Genomic DNA, 12,963 nt, shown 5'->3' on the forward strand with positions numbered 1-12,963 from the left:
TCTTGTAGTCTAATGGTTGCTTGCTGAATTCTTTCGCGAAAGATGCACTTGCCATTCTCTCGGTTTAAGCTTCCGTCATGAGCATAATACCCGTTCCTTGAACGTTTAGGCCAGTTGATGGTCGCAGGTGTGATACCTCTAGTAAGAAAATCTTCCTCCATCTTCTCCTATTTCGGGATTGCGACCTTGTAGCCACCTTGCCCTAGAGTATGATGATATCTTTTCTTCGATGCATTTTCTTTATTCCTTTGCACTCACTGGATACCAAGCTTCGAACACTTATATGCCACAAATGCATCCCAGGTCCTTCAACTTTTCAAGTTCTCTAATAAATTTTGGCATTTTCCCTTGCTTGATATAATCGTTGGTCAAATTCTTCTTGAAGGTCTGAAATTGTGTGGCCATCTTCTTCAGAGTCCATTCCTTAACTAATTCTTCAGACTCTGCTGGAAGTGTGAAATTCTGCTTTAATTCACGCCAAAGCTGTTCCTTTTCTCTTTGAGGCACCACTACACTTTGCTCATTTTGATTTTTGATTTCCATGACCTAAAGTTGATCAGGATATGGTCCCTCAAAAGACGTCCGCATTGTCTTACATATTTCCCTGTAGTATTGGCGAGAGTTATTGGTTTGCCACGTTTCCCTCTTTTAGGCATCTCCAATACCGAGGGCTACAAATAAAAGACATATTATTCATGCTCAATAGTAGTCATTGTCTATATTATTTGATATATATACATATAGAAGAATGAAATGTTAGTTATATACATTCTTCGTTTTTTGATAAGCACCATCCTCGGATTTCTCAGTTCCGTCACTGGACATATTGAGGTATATATCGATATTGCTGGCATCATCACCGGCTTCTTCTTCTTCGACATGATGAGCATCATCACCGGCAATCATGTCCATTAGGAACTAATTAGTATCTTCATAACCTCTCGGGTCCATCTTAACTAGTAATAGAATACAAATAAAAAAATCAAGAATTGAAATAAATTTATGTAACACTAAGTATTTATGTAAAATAACGCTAAGTAGCAGTAGCCCTATACAATTTCTATGGACTTATACGTAATTAACTATAGACTTAAGGGTTAGTTATCTAACATAACGCTAAGTATTAGCCCTATACAATTTTTAAGGACTTATATGTACTTAACAATAGACTTCAGGGTTAGTTATATAAAATAACGCTAAGTAATAGCCACAATACAAAGTTTCTAAAACATTTTCTAGTCATTAAAGTAGTAGCCCTATACATCTTCTAAGGACTTAGATATAATTTACTATAGACTTTAGGGTTAATTATGTAAAATAACGCTAAGTATGAGCCCTACACAAATTCTAAGGACTTAAATGGACTTAACAATAAACTTCATGTCGGTGCTTTTACCGTCGGCCTATCTAGGCATACCCTAAGGTTGGTGATTATTTGGTGAGGGATCGTCGGATCTGGAACTTGAAGGTGAACGCAAGGACACAAGACATAAATTTAGACAGGTTCGGGCCCCTAGAGTAGCGTAATACCCTACGTCCTGTTTTGGGGTGTTGTATATTGCTCCTTACGCTTGGGTGTTGAGTTGCCTGTTGGCTACTCTCTGTTGGTTCTCTGCCTATCTAGGTATCCCTGCCCTCCTTTATCTATCCTAAGGGAAGGGGTTCCTGGTAGGATTATAAGGTATGAGTCCTAATAGGATTACAATGGAATCCTAGTAGGAATCAGACTTCTTTTTCCTCACGGGTAGCTTCCTTGCGGTACCCAGAGGATCTATCCCTGACAAGCCCCCGAGCTCTTCATACCCGAGTACTGCAGGCATTTCGAGTACTTCTGAAGTAGTCTTCGGCTTCTTCTGAAACTCCATCTTGAAGGTCTTCTTTGAGTACTTCTTTGGTTGCATCGAGGCTATGAGGTGCTCATGCCCCGAATAGCTTCAAGTCTTCTTTTGTATGGGGTGCGATGGAAAATTGCACTCCATATGGAGTATCCCCAGAGCCTTAGGTTGAATCGAAGAATAAATCTAAGGGTCAAATTAGTCTTGAATCTTCTTTTCTTATCCGTCGAGTACATTCGAAAAATAAATAGTCGATGACATGTATCCTGCAGCCCCCGAGCCTTGAGTCCAAAACCCTTAGGTTCGGAAAAAGGATCCAAGAATCGTGGCATTGGTGTTACTCTGAAATTCTGAGAAAAAACTCTTCGCCTTCTGCGTAGTGAAATTGAGCCTCCCGCTGGTTTATTTAACCGCGCGGTGACTTAGGGTTTCTTCTGCACTCTCAGTCTTCATATGAGTCATCTTTGAGTAGTTTTGCGGCGTCCAGCCCCCGAGCTTACGAGCCAGGAGAGCCAAAGGAGCCATGTCGAGTAGTGTGCATCGCCCAGCCCCCGAGCCTGGGAACTAGCGGAACTGTGATGGCACGCCGTGTTGCCTGGAGAGTTGTTGCCGAAGCTTGATCTGAAAAAAGACAATGTATACATTATATAGCATAATGCAAAGATACCGAGTAGTACTCAGTAATAATGTGAAGACACCAAAATTTATTCGATGTAAAAATTGCTATGTCGAGCTCTTTTTTAGTCCATTTAAATCTCCCAAGTAGTCCATCCTTTACGTTCATCCGGTCCTAGTTTAGCCTTCGCCCATAGCATGTACAAGTCGCTTAGGTCTATAGCCTTCGCTCATATCGTGTACGAGTTGCTTAGGTCTCTAGCCTTCGCTCATACAGGACGGGTCGCTTAGGTCATGACTGGAGACTCGTGGTTTCACAGATTAAGGCATTTGCTACTCGAGTAGATTAGCAACCATTAAGAGGAGACAACGAGCAGAAAGTAGTCGTCATGTGACAAAGAGGATGCACAGTGCGCAAAAGTAGTCGACATTGCGACAGAATGAATGCACGTTGCACAAAAAGTAGTCGACGAAGTGTAGCTCTGGAGGGTTTCAATACCCATCGAGAGTCATACATGGATAAGTAGTCGGTGCAGTTTAGCTCTGGAGGGTTTCATGCCCATGGAGAGATGTACACGGATAAGTAGTCGGCAAAGTGTAGCTCTGGAGGGTTTCAATGCCCGTCGAGAGTCATACACGGATAAGTAGTCGGTGAAGTGTAGCTCTGGAGGGTTTCAATGCCCGTCGAGAGACGTACACAGATAGGTAGTCGATCATGGTGTAGCCCCCGAGAGTTTCATGCCCGTCGAGAGGCATACCCAAAAAGGTAGCCGATCTTGTGAAGAACAAGTCAGAAAAGGTATAAGTCACTTAGCTTGATTCGTGGACGAATGTTGACGAAGCCGTGGAGCTCGTTGATGGAGCTGCAATGGTTTATTGATGAAGCTCGACTAGTCGGAGTCGATTCCGACTAGTTTTCAAGTCGAGACGAGTAGTTGATGTAGTCGTTGCTATGAGGCTCGCCCTCAACTAGTTTCTAGTCGAGACGAGTAGTCGAAGTAGTCGTCGGTGGGCCGCCGAGCCTCCTCGCGAAGTCGAAGTAGTCGAACTCGTTGCTGCTGCACGCGGACATTGCGGCACAAGCTGAAGTTGAACCGGGTCGTCGAGGTCGGCGGCCGTGGTGCATCGATGTTGCAGCGCAAGGTGAAGTCGAGTCGAGTAGTTGAGGTCGATTTAGCCGTTCGCTGAAGGATCCGATCTCGAACTCGATGAATCAATCCGCTGATGCATATGTACGAAGTAGAAATCCGCCACCTTGAGTGGATTGATGTCGATGAAGAGGTCCTACAAATTCGCCCAATGATCACGATGATCGGCCCCATGGTGGGCGCCAGCTGTCGGTGTTTTTACCGTCAGCCTACCTAGGGATACCCTAAGGTAGGTGATTATTTGGTGAGGGATCGCCGGATCTGGAACTTGAAGGTGAACGCAAGGACACAAGACACAAATTTAGACAGGTTCGGGCCGCTAGAGTAGCATGATACCCTACGTCCTGTTTTGGGGTGTTGTATATTGCGCCCTGCGCTTGGGTGTTGAGTTGCCTGTTGGCTGCTCTCTGTTGGTTCTCTGCCTATCTAGGTATCCCTGCCCTCCTTTATCTATCCCAGGGGACGGGGTTCCTAGTAGGATTACAAGGTAGAAGTCCTAGTAGGATTATAAGGTATGAGTCCTAATAGGATTACAGTGGAATCCTAGTAGGAATCGGACTTTTTTCCCTCACGGGTAGCTTCCTTGCGGTACCCAGGGGATCTATCCGTGACACTTTAGGGTTAATTATATAAAATAACGCTAAGTAGTAGTAGCCCTATATAGTTTCTAAGGACTTAGATGTAATTTACTATAGACTTTAGGGTCACTTATATACAATATACAATTTTCTAGAACTTTTCAAGTCAATAAAGTAAATATACAATTTTCTAGAATTTTTTCTAGTAACTAAGGTTACTATGCAATATGCATTTAATTTTCAAGAACCGTGTCTTGTCACTAAAGTCACTAGCAAGTCTACAAAAATGACACAAATTACAAGTGTACATGTATATATAATAACTTTTTCAAAGAACTCTAAGTAATTGACTTTATCAAAAAATACTAAGTACTTGACTTCATAAAAACACAAACTAATTAACTTTAAAATACTAACAAATATATTTCTGAATGTTCTAGAACAAGCCATATATATACATTTCTGAATGTTCTTGAATCTTTTGTTAAATCTTTGTGATTTTGCTCACGAGCCATTTAGTTTTTCTAACAAATTAAACCAAATAAAACTAATTAATTAATTGTACTAACAAACTAAGCAATTAAACATCTAAACCAAATAAACATAGCTAGTTTCATGATAAATCTACCAACATACAACTAAACATATAAAATACAAAAATAATTCAAACAACTAAATCTAACACAACGCACACACGCACACAACACACACGACACGCGCAGGCACACTCACATAGTGCACGGGCGGTCGACGTTGTACAGTGGCAAGGGGGCGGCATAGGGCGATGAAGCGTCCCCCCATCAGGGAAGACTTAAAAGTGTTACTTTATCAGTCCCAGGAGGCTGATAACACTTTTATTACATCAGATGGTACATCACCGTACAACTCTACGCGGTAATGGGCAGTGAAGCGCCACTATCGCGAGAATTACAACTAAAACCCACACTACTACACTGGCTACGAAAAGGGAGTCATCAGAGTCTTGCGCCATGCGGAACTCCGGCGGTGGCCCTAACCACAGGCAAGACTGGGTGCAGGATGAAACCCTACTCGACGTCTTCGGGGAGGTAGTCTGGGTCTTCTGCTGTAAAAAGTAAGAATGGGGTGAGTACAAACGTACTCAGCAAGTCCAATCACACCCAGGGGGGGTATATCAGAAATCAATGCACAGGACAGTCCAAGGATAAGGTTAGGGTTTATTTACGGAAAAATCAGGTACATGCACAGGTTCATTTTAAACAATTTTCAAAGAAGTTTTCAAGTATCAAGGAGCACATGGTGTTGATCCACACAGGATCCAGGTTTTAAGCTGCTATCGGACTCCCCGTCTGCCGTAGCACACGGCACAACTGCCGGACACTTCCAAACAACCCACACCAGTCCAACCATTCCCAGAGAGAAACACTAGTTATGTGACCACACCATAACTTACCCAATACCATGGACACGGCTATTCGAATAGATTTTAACTCTGCAGAGGTGTGCAACTTTACCCACAGGTGGGGTACCACAGCACGATCACCTTAGTGTCAGTGCAGATCCCAACAAAGCCATTACCCACCTTAGCTAGACCTGACTAGCCACCACGGGATCCATCAAGGGGTCATTCGGCCTATCTTCGAGGTTTAACCGGGGCATAAGTCACACAGAGCTTACCCCTTCTCCTTGATCACCCGTTGCTCTCAGCCCTCCTGATGGCTATCAGACTAACTAGTGGGATTTATGCTAAGCCGTTGCCCATACAACGGTCAAGTGGTTTGCACGACAGGAAGCTAGGTGAGATGACACATCAACTCGGTCCTTAGGGGTGACAAGATGGATATCTCCCTTCCTCGCTTAACCACACAGGTACGAGCACACCAACAGCAATTCACACAGAAATGCCATCCATCCCGTCTGACTCGTCTTTCAAAACCACATTTTATCCCTCCCACACACGCACACATTTCCTTTATAAAACCCGGTGGTCAAGGAACGGTTATCACAAATCAAGGGTGGCTATCCTACCATGTTTTATGCAAGCAAAACCATGCAATTTTATAAAACAGGCCACTGGGTTGTGTTTATAAAAACTAGGACAGAAACATGCATCAAAGGGCGGGATTGAACTTGCCATCATCAAACCCTTGCGGTAGGTCTTGATCGAAGCACTGTCCCTCGGGCTCGGGGTCGCAGAACTGGTCCTCGTTCGCTTGATCACAGTCGGGACCTTCCTCGTTCACTCCGTGTTCTACGACGCAAACAAATATACACACAATCAAGCGAAAGAACTAAAAGCTTTCATCGTTGAGCTTAAATCGGAAATAATTTAGCTACGGAGATAGGGGTAATATTTTTGGGTGGTTTCTTAATGGCATGGTTAGAACTATACTAGAAAGGGCGTGGTAAAGTTTTGGGTCGATCAGAGCTCGTTTGGTGCATAAAATGACGAGCTAAAGAGGGTTCAGGGGTCAAACAGGGGTCTAAGGGCTTATTCGTAATTATCCGGAGGGAGTAAGGGCCTATTTGCGAATCCTAGAAATACTCAGGGTTTGCTAAAGGATGTCAAGTATATCCAGGTTTATGTAATGGGGGGGGTTTGGTTTGAAATAGTGGAAAGAGCAGGGCTTCTTTTGCAAAATTGAGTAAATAGGGGGGTTCCTTTGGGGAAAAAAACAGGAAAGGGGGGGGCTTTGGGAAAAAAGCCCTTTCTTCCTCCTCTCCCCCTCGTGACCGAAACAGAGGAGGGGAACAGGGGTGGCGGCGGCGGCCACGCCGGCCGGCCCGAAGCCCGGCGTCGGCCGTGGAGGGAGGGAAAAGGAGGAGGGAGGTGAGGGGGTCCGATTCCCGGCCTCACCTCGGGCCGGGGCGGCGCGTGGAGGTGGGACGACGGGGCGGGCGACGGCGGCCTCGGGAGCACGGCGGGGGCGGTGTTAGGGCAGTGGAGGTGGGGGGCTGGGCGTGCGGCGGCGGTCGTGGGGTGCCGGGGGTGCCCCTCGGCCCTGGGCCGAGGTGGTGAGGCGGGGGTTTCGGCCGGCGGCTCCGCGGGCGGCCATTAATGGCGCTTGGCCGCTCGCGGCCGCGCGATGTGGCGTGGCGGTGAGGGCGCCAGGCGTTGCACGTGGGGGAGGGCCGGGCGCTGTGCAGCACAGGGGCAGGGGGAGCGGCAGCGCGCGCGGCGGGGTGGAGCGCCAGCGACGGGCGGCGCGGCACGCGCGGGACCGGGCGCGCGCGTGCGCGCACGGCGTGGCGGGGCGCGGGCCAGGGCGGGGGCGCGAGCGGCGGCCGGCACGGCGCGGCGCGCAGCCACGCGGTGCGCGTGCGTGTGCGTCGCGGCACGGCCAGGACAGAGCAGGCGCACGGCCGGGGCAGTGCTCGGGCGCGCGGCAGGGGAAAGGAAGGAGAGGGAGAAGGGAGGAGGGGGAAAAGAGAAGGAAGAAAGAAAGGAAAAGGAAAAAAAAGGGAAGAAAAGAAAAGGGAGAAAGGAAAAGAAAGGGGGAAAAGGAAATAGGAGGAAAATGGAAAAGAGGAGAAAAAGAAGGAATGGTGAAAAAAAAGAAGGGGAGAAGGAAAGGTGACGCGCGTCGGCGATTTTCGCGGCGGCGACCGTGGCTGGTCGGCCACGCGCGCGCGACATTCGTGCGCTGCGCGAAGAGAGGGGGGGATTGCGTCGGCGCCGATCGCGGCGGTTGGTCACGCATGGGCGACAGGCCACCGAGCGGTGCGGAATGGGACGGCGGTCATGTTCGTGTCGGTTGTCAGGGTGGCAGGGGAAAACGGAGAGGGTTAGGGCTAGGGTTTGGATGGGCTTTGACGACGATTAGGTTTTTGATCGAAAGATTTTAGCGCGTAGTTTGATTTGATAAATTTTCAGGGCGTCACAGGCGACGCGTTGCACGGAGATGGTCGCGGGGGGTGGTGCTTCTCATGGGCAGCACGGGGACAGCGCGGAGGGGCACGGCTTGGCGCAGCGTGGCGCAGCTGCCGAAGGAGGTTGAGCGGTGCGGCGGCGGCTGGACTGATGCGGAGCGGAGGACGACCGGAGGAAGCGGTGGCGATGGCGGCCGTGCAGGCGACGAGGACGAGGAGACGAAGAGGGCCGGTGGGGGGACGCCGGAGGAGGCCGGGGGCGCCGGACGTCGATGGTGGCAAGGGGGCCCGGGGACGCGGTGCGCTGGCCCGAATCTTGCGCTGGTGTGGCTCGGCGACACGGGCGGAGGCGTGCGGCACGGTGGAGGAGGCAGAGGCACCGGCGCGGGCATACGCAGGGGTGGAGGAGGAGGCGGACACACTAGCGAGGCGGATGTAGAGGCAACGGCGACGTTGGTGCAGAGGAGAGACGGCGGCCGAGATCGAGAATGGAGAAGTGGGAAAGAGAGGTCGAGATATATAGGGTGAGTTCGTGGACTAAAGACCCCTTTAGTCCCGGGTCATGGCTCCATCCGGGACTAAGGCTTTAGTCCCGGGTGGAGCCATAACTTGGGATTAAGCCTTTAGTCCCGTGTGGAGCCATGAGCCAGGACTAAAAGGGTCTTTAGTCCCGGTTCGTGGCTGGATCCGGGACTAAAGGCATTTAGGTGGGCTATGGCAGAAATCACAAATAGGGCCCTGTTTCATCCCGCCAATTCTTTGGTTGTTTTCATTTATTTCTATTTATTTCTTTTAAAAAATTAATTTATGGGTCCAAAAAATGCCAAACAAAGTATTTGGCTTTGCTTAGATTTGATATACACAAGAAAAATCTTTAATTTATATTCATGTGTTTTGATCCATGAAATACACAACTTAATACACATTATATTTTTTATTTTGACCATGCAAATATGTATTAGCTAAATAAAATGTTTGAAATTATTGTTTTTCGACATGAAATAAGTTTTCTCACTGTATTAACGTTAAAAATGAGTATTGCCATAATATTATTGCCAATAATAAGCCTTCTTAAGGAATCCATGAGTTTTTGCGTTGTTTTAATCACTATAATAAATAATAAGTATATATTTGATGAAATAAATCTAAACAATTGAGTGCTAACCATGTAAAATTATCTAAAATTATAAATAACACAAGGAAAAATAATGATGTGTGTGTGTTAGTGAGTGTGTGTGTTAAGAGTGTGAGTGTGTGTTCGTGAGTGTGTGTGTTAGAGTGTGAGTGTGAGTGTTTGTGTGTGTGTGTGTTAGTGAGTGTGTGTGTGTCAGTATCTCTTTGATCAAATAAATCTAGATAATTGAGTACTAATCAAAAAGTTATCTAAAAATTATATTTCAACATGAAAATTAAGTAGAAAATTTAAAAAAATTATAAAACACGAAAAATGATAAGTGCATATAATCGAAATATACAATTTGTTCATCACGTGTTTATAAAATAATACATAATGATTCTAATACATTAAAGATCAACATCTACTGGTACAGTAATAGACTTCCTTTTCATATATGTCCTTTGATTATGATCGCGGCGTAAGTATGGAGCATCCTCGTTGGCTAACAGGATGCATGGATCAGCATTCACCGTGAAAGGCGGAATCTCAACAAACTTATTATAATCCTCTGACACGTCTGTCGTTTTGTCCTTGACTCCAACGATATTTCTTTTTCGTGAAAGAACTATGTGCTGATTTGTCTGGTCCATTTGCTTGTTTATCCCCTTCTTTGGCTTGCTAGACATGTCCGTCATGTAGAAAACCTGAGCGACATCCTAGTCTAGGACGAATGGCTCGTCTCTATACCCAAGATTGTTGAGGTCCACTATTATCATCCGTACTAATTTTTTGTTACACCTCCTCCGGTCAGCTTCACCTATTGGCATCGAAAGAGAGGTAGCTTCAAAATGGGTGCATAATCCAGTTCCCATATCTCCTCTATCTAACCATAATATGTGTCCTTTTTCCGCTGTTGTCTGTGGCATCCATACAGACACCACTATTTTGGTTGATGCTCTTTTTATCTCGTACCCTTGGAATGTTAGGATATTCCAAGATGGTCCCCTGGTCCCCTAGCCAACCACGCCAGCTGTTCTAGTATATCCATGTTATGCATTAGATACTTCCATAACCAACTGGAGAAAGAATTCATGTGTCGACGTGTAATCCAGGCCTCAGACTTTTCTAGGAATTCAAAGCACATAATCTTCTTATGATCCTCAATGTACGGATCCACCGAGGAGGATTGTTGAAGAGCCGCATAACATGCTCTTTTGAATGAGAAATTATCTGTGCAGACATATGCTTTCTTTCGTAGTGTGCCTTTTCCACGTAGCCTCCCCTCATATTGCAATTCAGGAACCCCAATCGATTTAAGGTCATGTGTAAAGTCAACACAAAACTCAATGACCTCCTCTATTCCATAGCACTGGCAATGCTTCCTTCTGGACAAGCACGATTACGAACATATTTCTTTAGTACCACCATGAACCTCTCGAAAGGGAACATATTGTGTGGAATACAGGTCCGAAAATATTAATCACTTTGACAAGGTGAACTAGAAGATGTGTCATAATGTTGAAGAATGATGGTGGAAATATCAACTCAAAGCCAACTAGACATTGTACCATATCATTCTGCAGCTTTATGAGATTGTCTAGATCAATTACCTTATGAAAAATTACATTGAGGAAAGCACACAACTTTACTATGGTTAATCAAACCTTCTCACGCAGAATCCCTCGCAACACAACCGGAAGAAGTTGAGTCATAAGCACGTGACAATCATGAAACTTTAGGTTTGGGAATTTCTTCTCTGGCATATTTAGGATTCCTTTTATATTCGAGGAGTATCCAGATGGCATCTTGATACTGCTCAAGCATTCAAACATGCCTTCCTTCTCTTCTTTGCTAAGAGTATAGCTGGTAGGACTTAAGTAGTGTCGTCCATTTTTTCTCATTTCTGGATGTAGGCCATCTCGCTCTTCCATACGTTGCAATTCTTGCCATGTTTCTAGTGTATCTTTCATCTTCCCGCACACTCCCAGTAATCCTATCAGGTTGATGCAAAGATTCTTCATGACATGCATCACATCAATTGTATTGTGAACATGTAAGACTTCCCAATATGGTAGCTCCTGAAAAATATACTTCTTCTTCCACATGGGGTGACATTCCATTTTTGCTCGGAACAGGTTGGTTACCAGGTCCATTGCCAAATACTACTTTTATATCCTTTACCTTATCAAAGACTTCCTTACCACTACTGTGCAACAATTTTGTACGGTGGTCTGCTTGCCCTTTGAAATGCTTGACTCTGTTTCGTACCAGATATTTGATGGGGAGAAACCAACGATGACCCATGTATACAACCTTTCTGCAGTGAGTCAAGTATATATTATCAGTTTTATCTAAGCAGTGTGTGCAGGCTCTATATCCCTTGTTTGTTTGTCCTGGTAGGATACTAAGAGCAGGCCAATCATTGATGGATACGAACAACAATGCTCGTAGGTTAAAGTTCTACTGTCGGTATTCATCCCACATCCGTACACTTTCTTCATGCCACAGCAATAACAGTTCTTCAACCAATGACCTTAGGTACACATCAATGGCAAAATAAAAGTTTTGCTCAACAGTTGCCACATCGCTTCTTTCTTCCCCTCAGGAATCTTCATCCAATCAGGGATTGTTGGATCCACAACCACCTTTGTTCTGATTATAGATCCAATGGCATTCCAAAACATTGCACGCACCTCAGGAGGCTTTATGGGCTTGTTTGCTGCATTAATTGCATTGACCGTCCATTGGCCTTCAGGGTACTGGTTTCTTCCTCACTGACCTCGTTTCCTTTTGTTTTGGCTGCCAGAGGTTGTAGTTTCAGGTTTTGGACCCGAGCTTTCGTTGCCTTCTACTTCTTCCTCTGTGTGGCTTGGGGTCCGTGTCGGCGTTTACGCCTTCTTGTTATAGCCGCCTACACGGATCATAGGATTTGGCAAGTCATTACTCATAGTCTATGAAAATGTATACTAAATGCTATGTGGTAATTAATCGTGTAGTCATTATCTAACTTGGATTCGGTTCATTATCCGATCAAACTCCAACCTTGAAAGGCTTTCTCTTGGAGCAAAAGGGTGTGGATCTATCAGATTGTGCCACACGCCACCTACCCAAGCCCCTTCTCCAATCTGAGGGCCTTTATCTTTCCCAGATTGAAAGTCAGCCTCATCGTCCCCAGATTGGACACCGATGTCGGCCTCGTCTTCCCACGCCATCTGGGATGCAATTTTCTCAACTTCATCGATTTGCGGTGCTGCATCCTCCCTTTGCGGGGATGATGACAACGGATGATCCATTTACGAGTTCTACATATTTCAATGGAAATATATTTGAATACAAAATTTGAATAGAAACATATTTGAATATACTTTTGAATAGAAACATAATTGCATCAATAGGGACATATTTGAATATATTTTTCAGTTTGATACTCTTCAGTTTATTTTCGATACGCATCTCCACAAATTGAGTTTCAGAGATGGTTGAAATTTTCTGAAGCATTTGCATATTGAAAATTGCATGTCCTCCTTGGACAATCGCTAAGAAAGAAGAGAGAATACCAAATCAGTTCTAAGATTTTGTGTCTCCCTTCTTTCTCAGAAGGGTCTAGGGGAGGCCATTCAATTTGTTTCAACAACAGATCCTTATATACATCATTAGAGTGTCTTAGAAGTTTGCTAATAACGAAATTGTTTCAGAATTATTTTGACACTCTTCAGTTTGTTCTGACTTTAGAGAACCTTAACTGTTCAAGGATAATGGACTAATATGTTTATGTGCTTCATCCACATATCACTAGAAACATTAAAATCTTTCTGGCTCAC

Source organism: Panicum hallii, chromosome 7 (genome assembly GCF_002211085.1).
Source record: "Panicum hallii strain FIL2 chromosome 7, PHallii_v3.1, whole genome shotgun sequence".
Taxonomy (NCBI): Eukaryota; Viridiplantae; Streptophyta; class Magnoliopsida; order Poales; family Poaceae; genus Panicum; species Panicum hallii.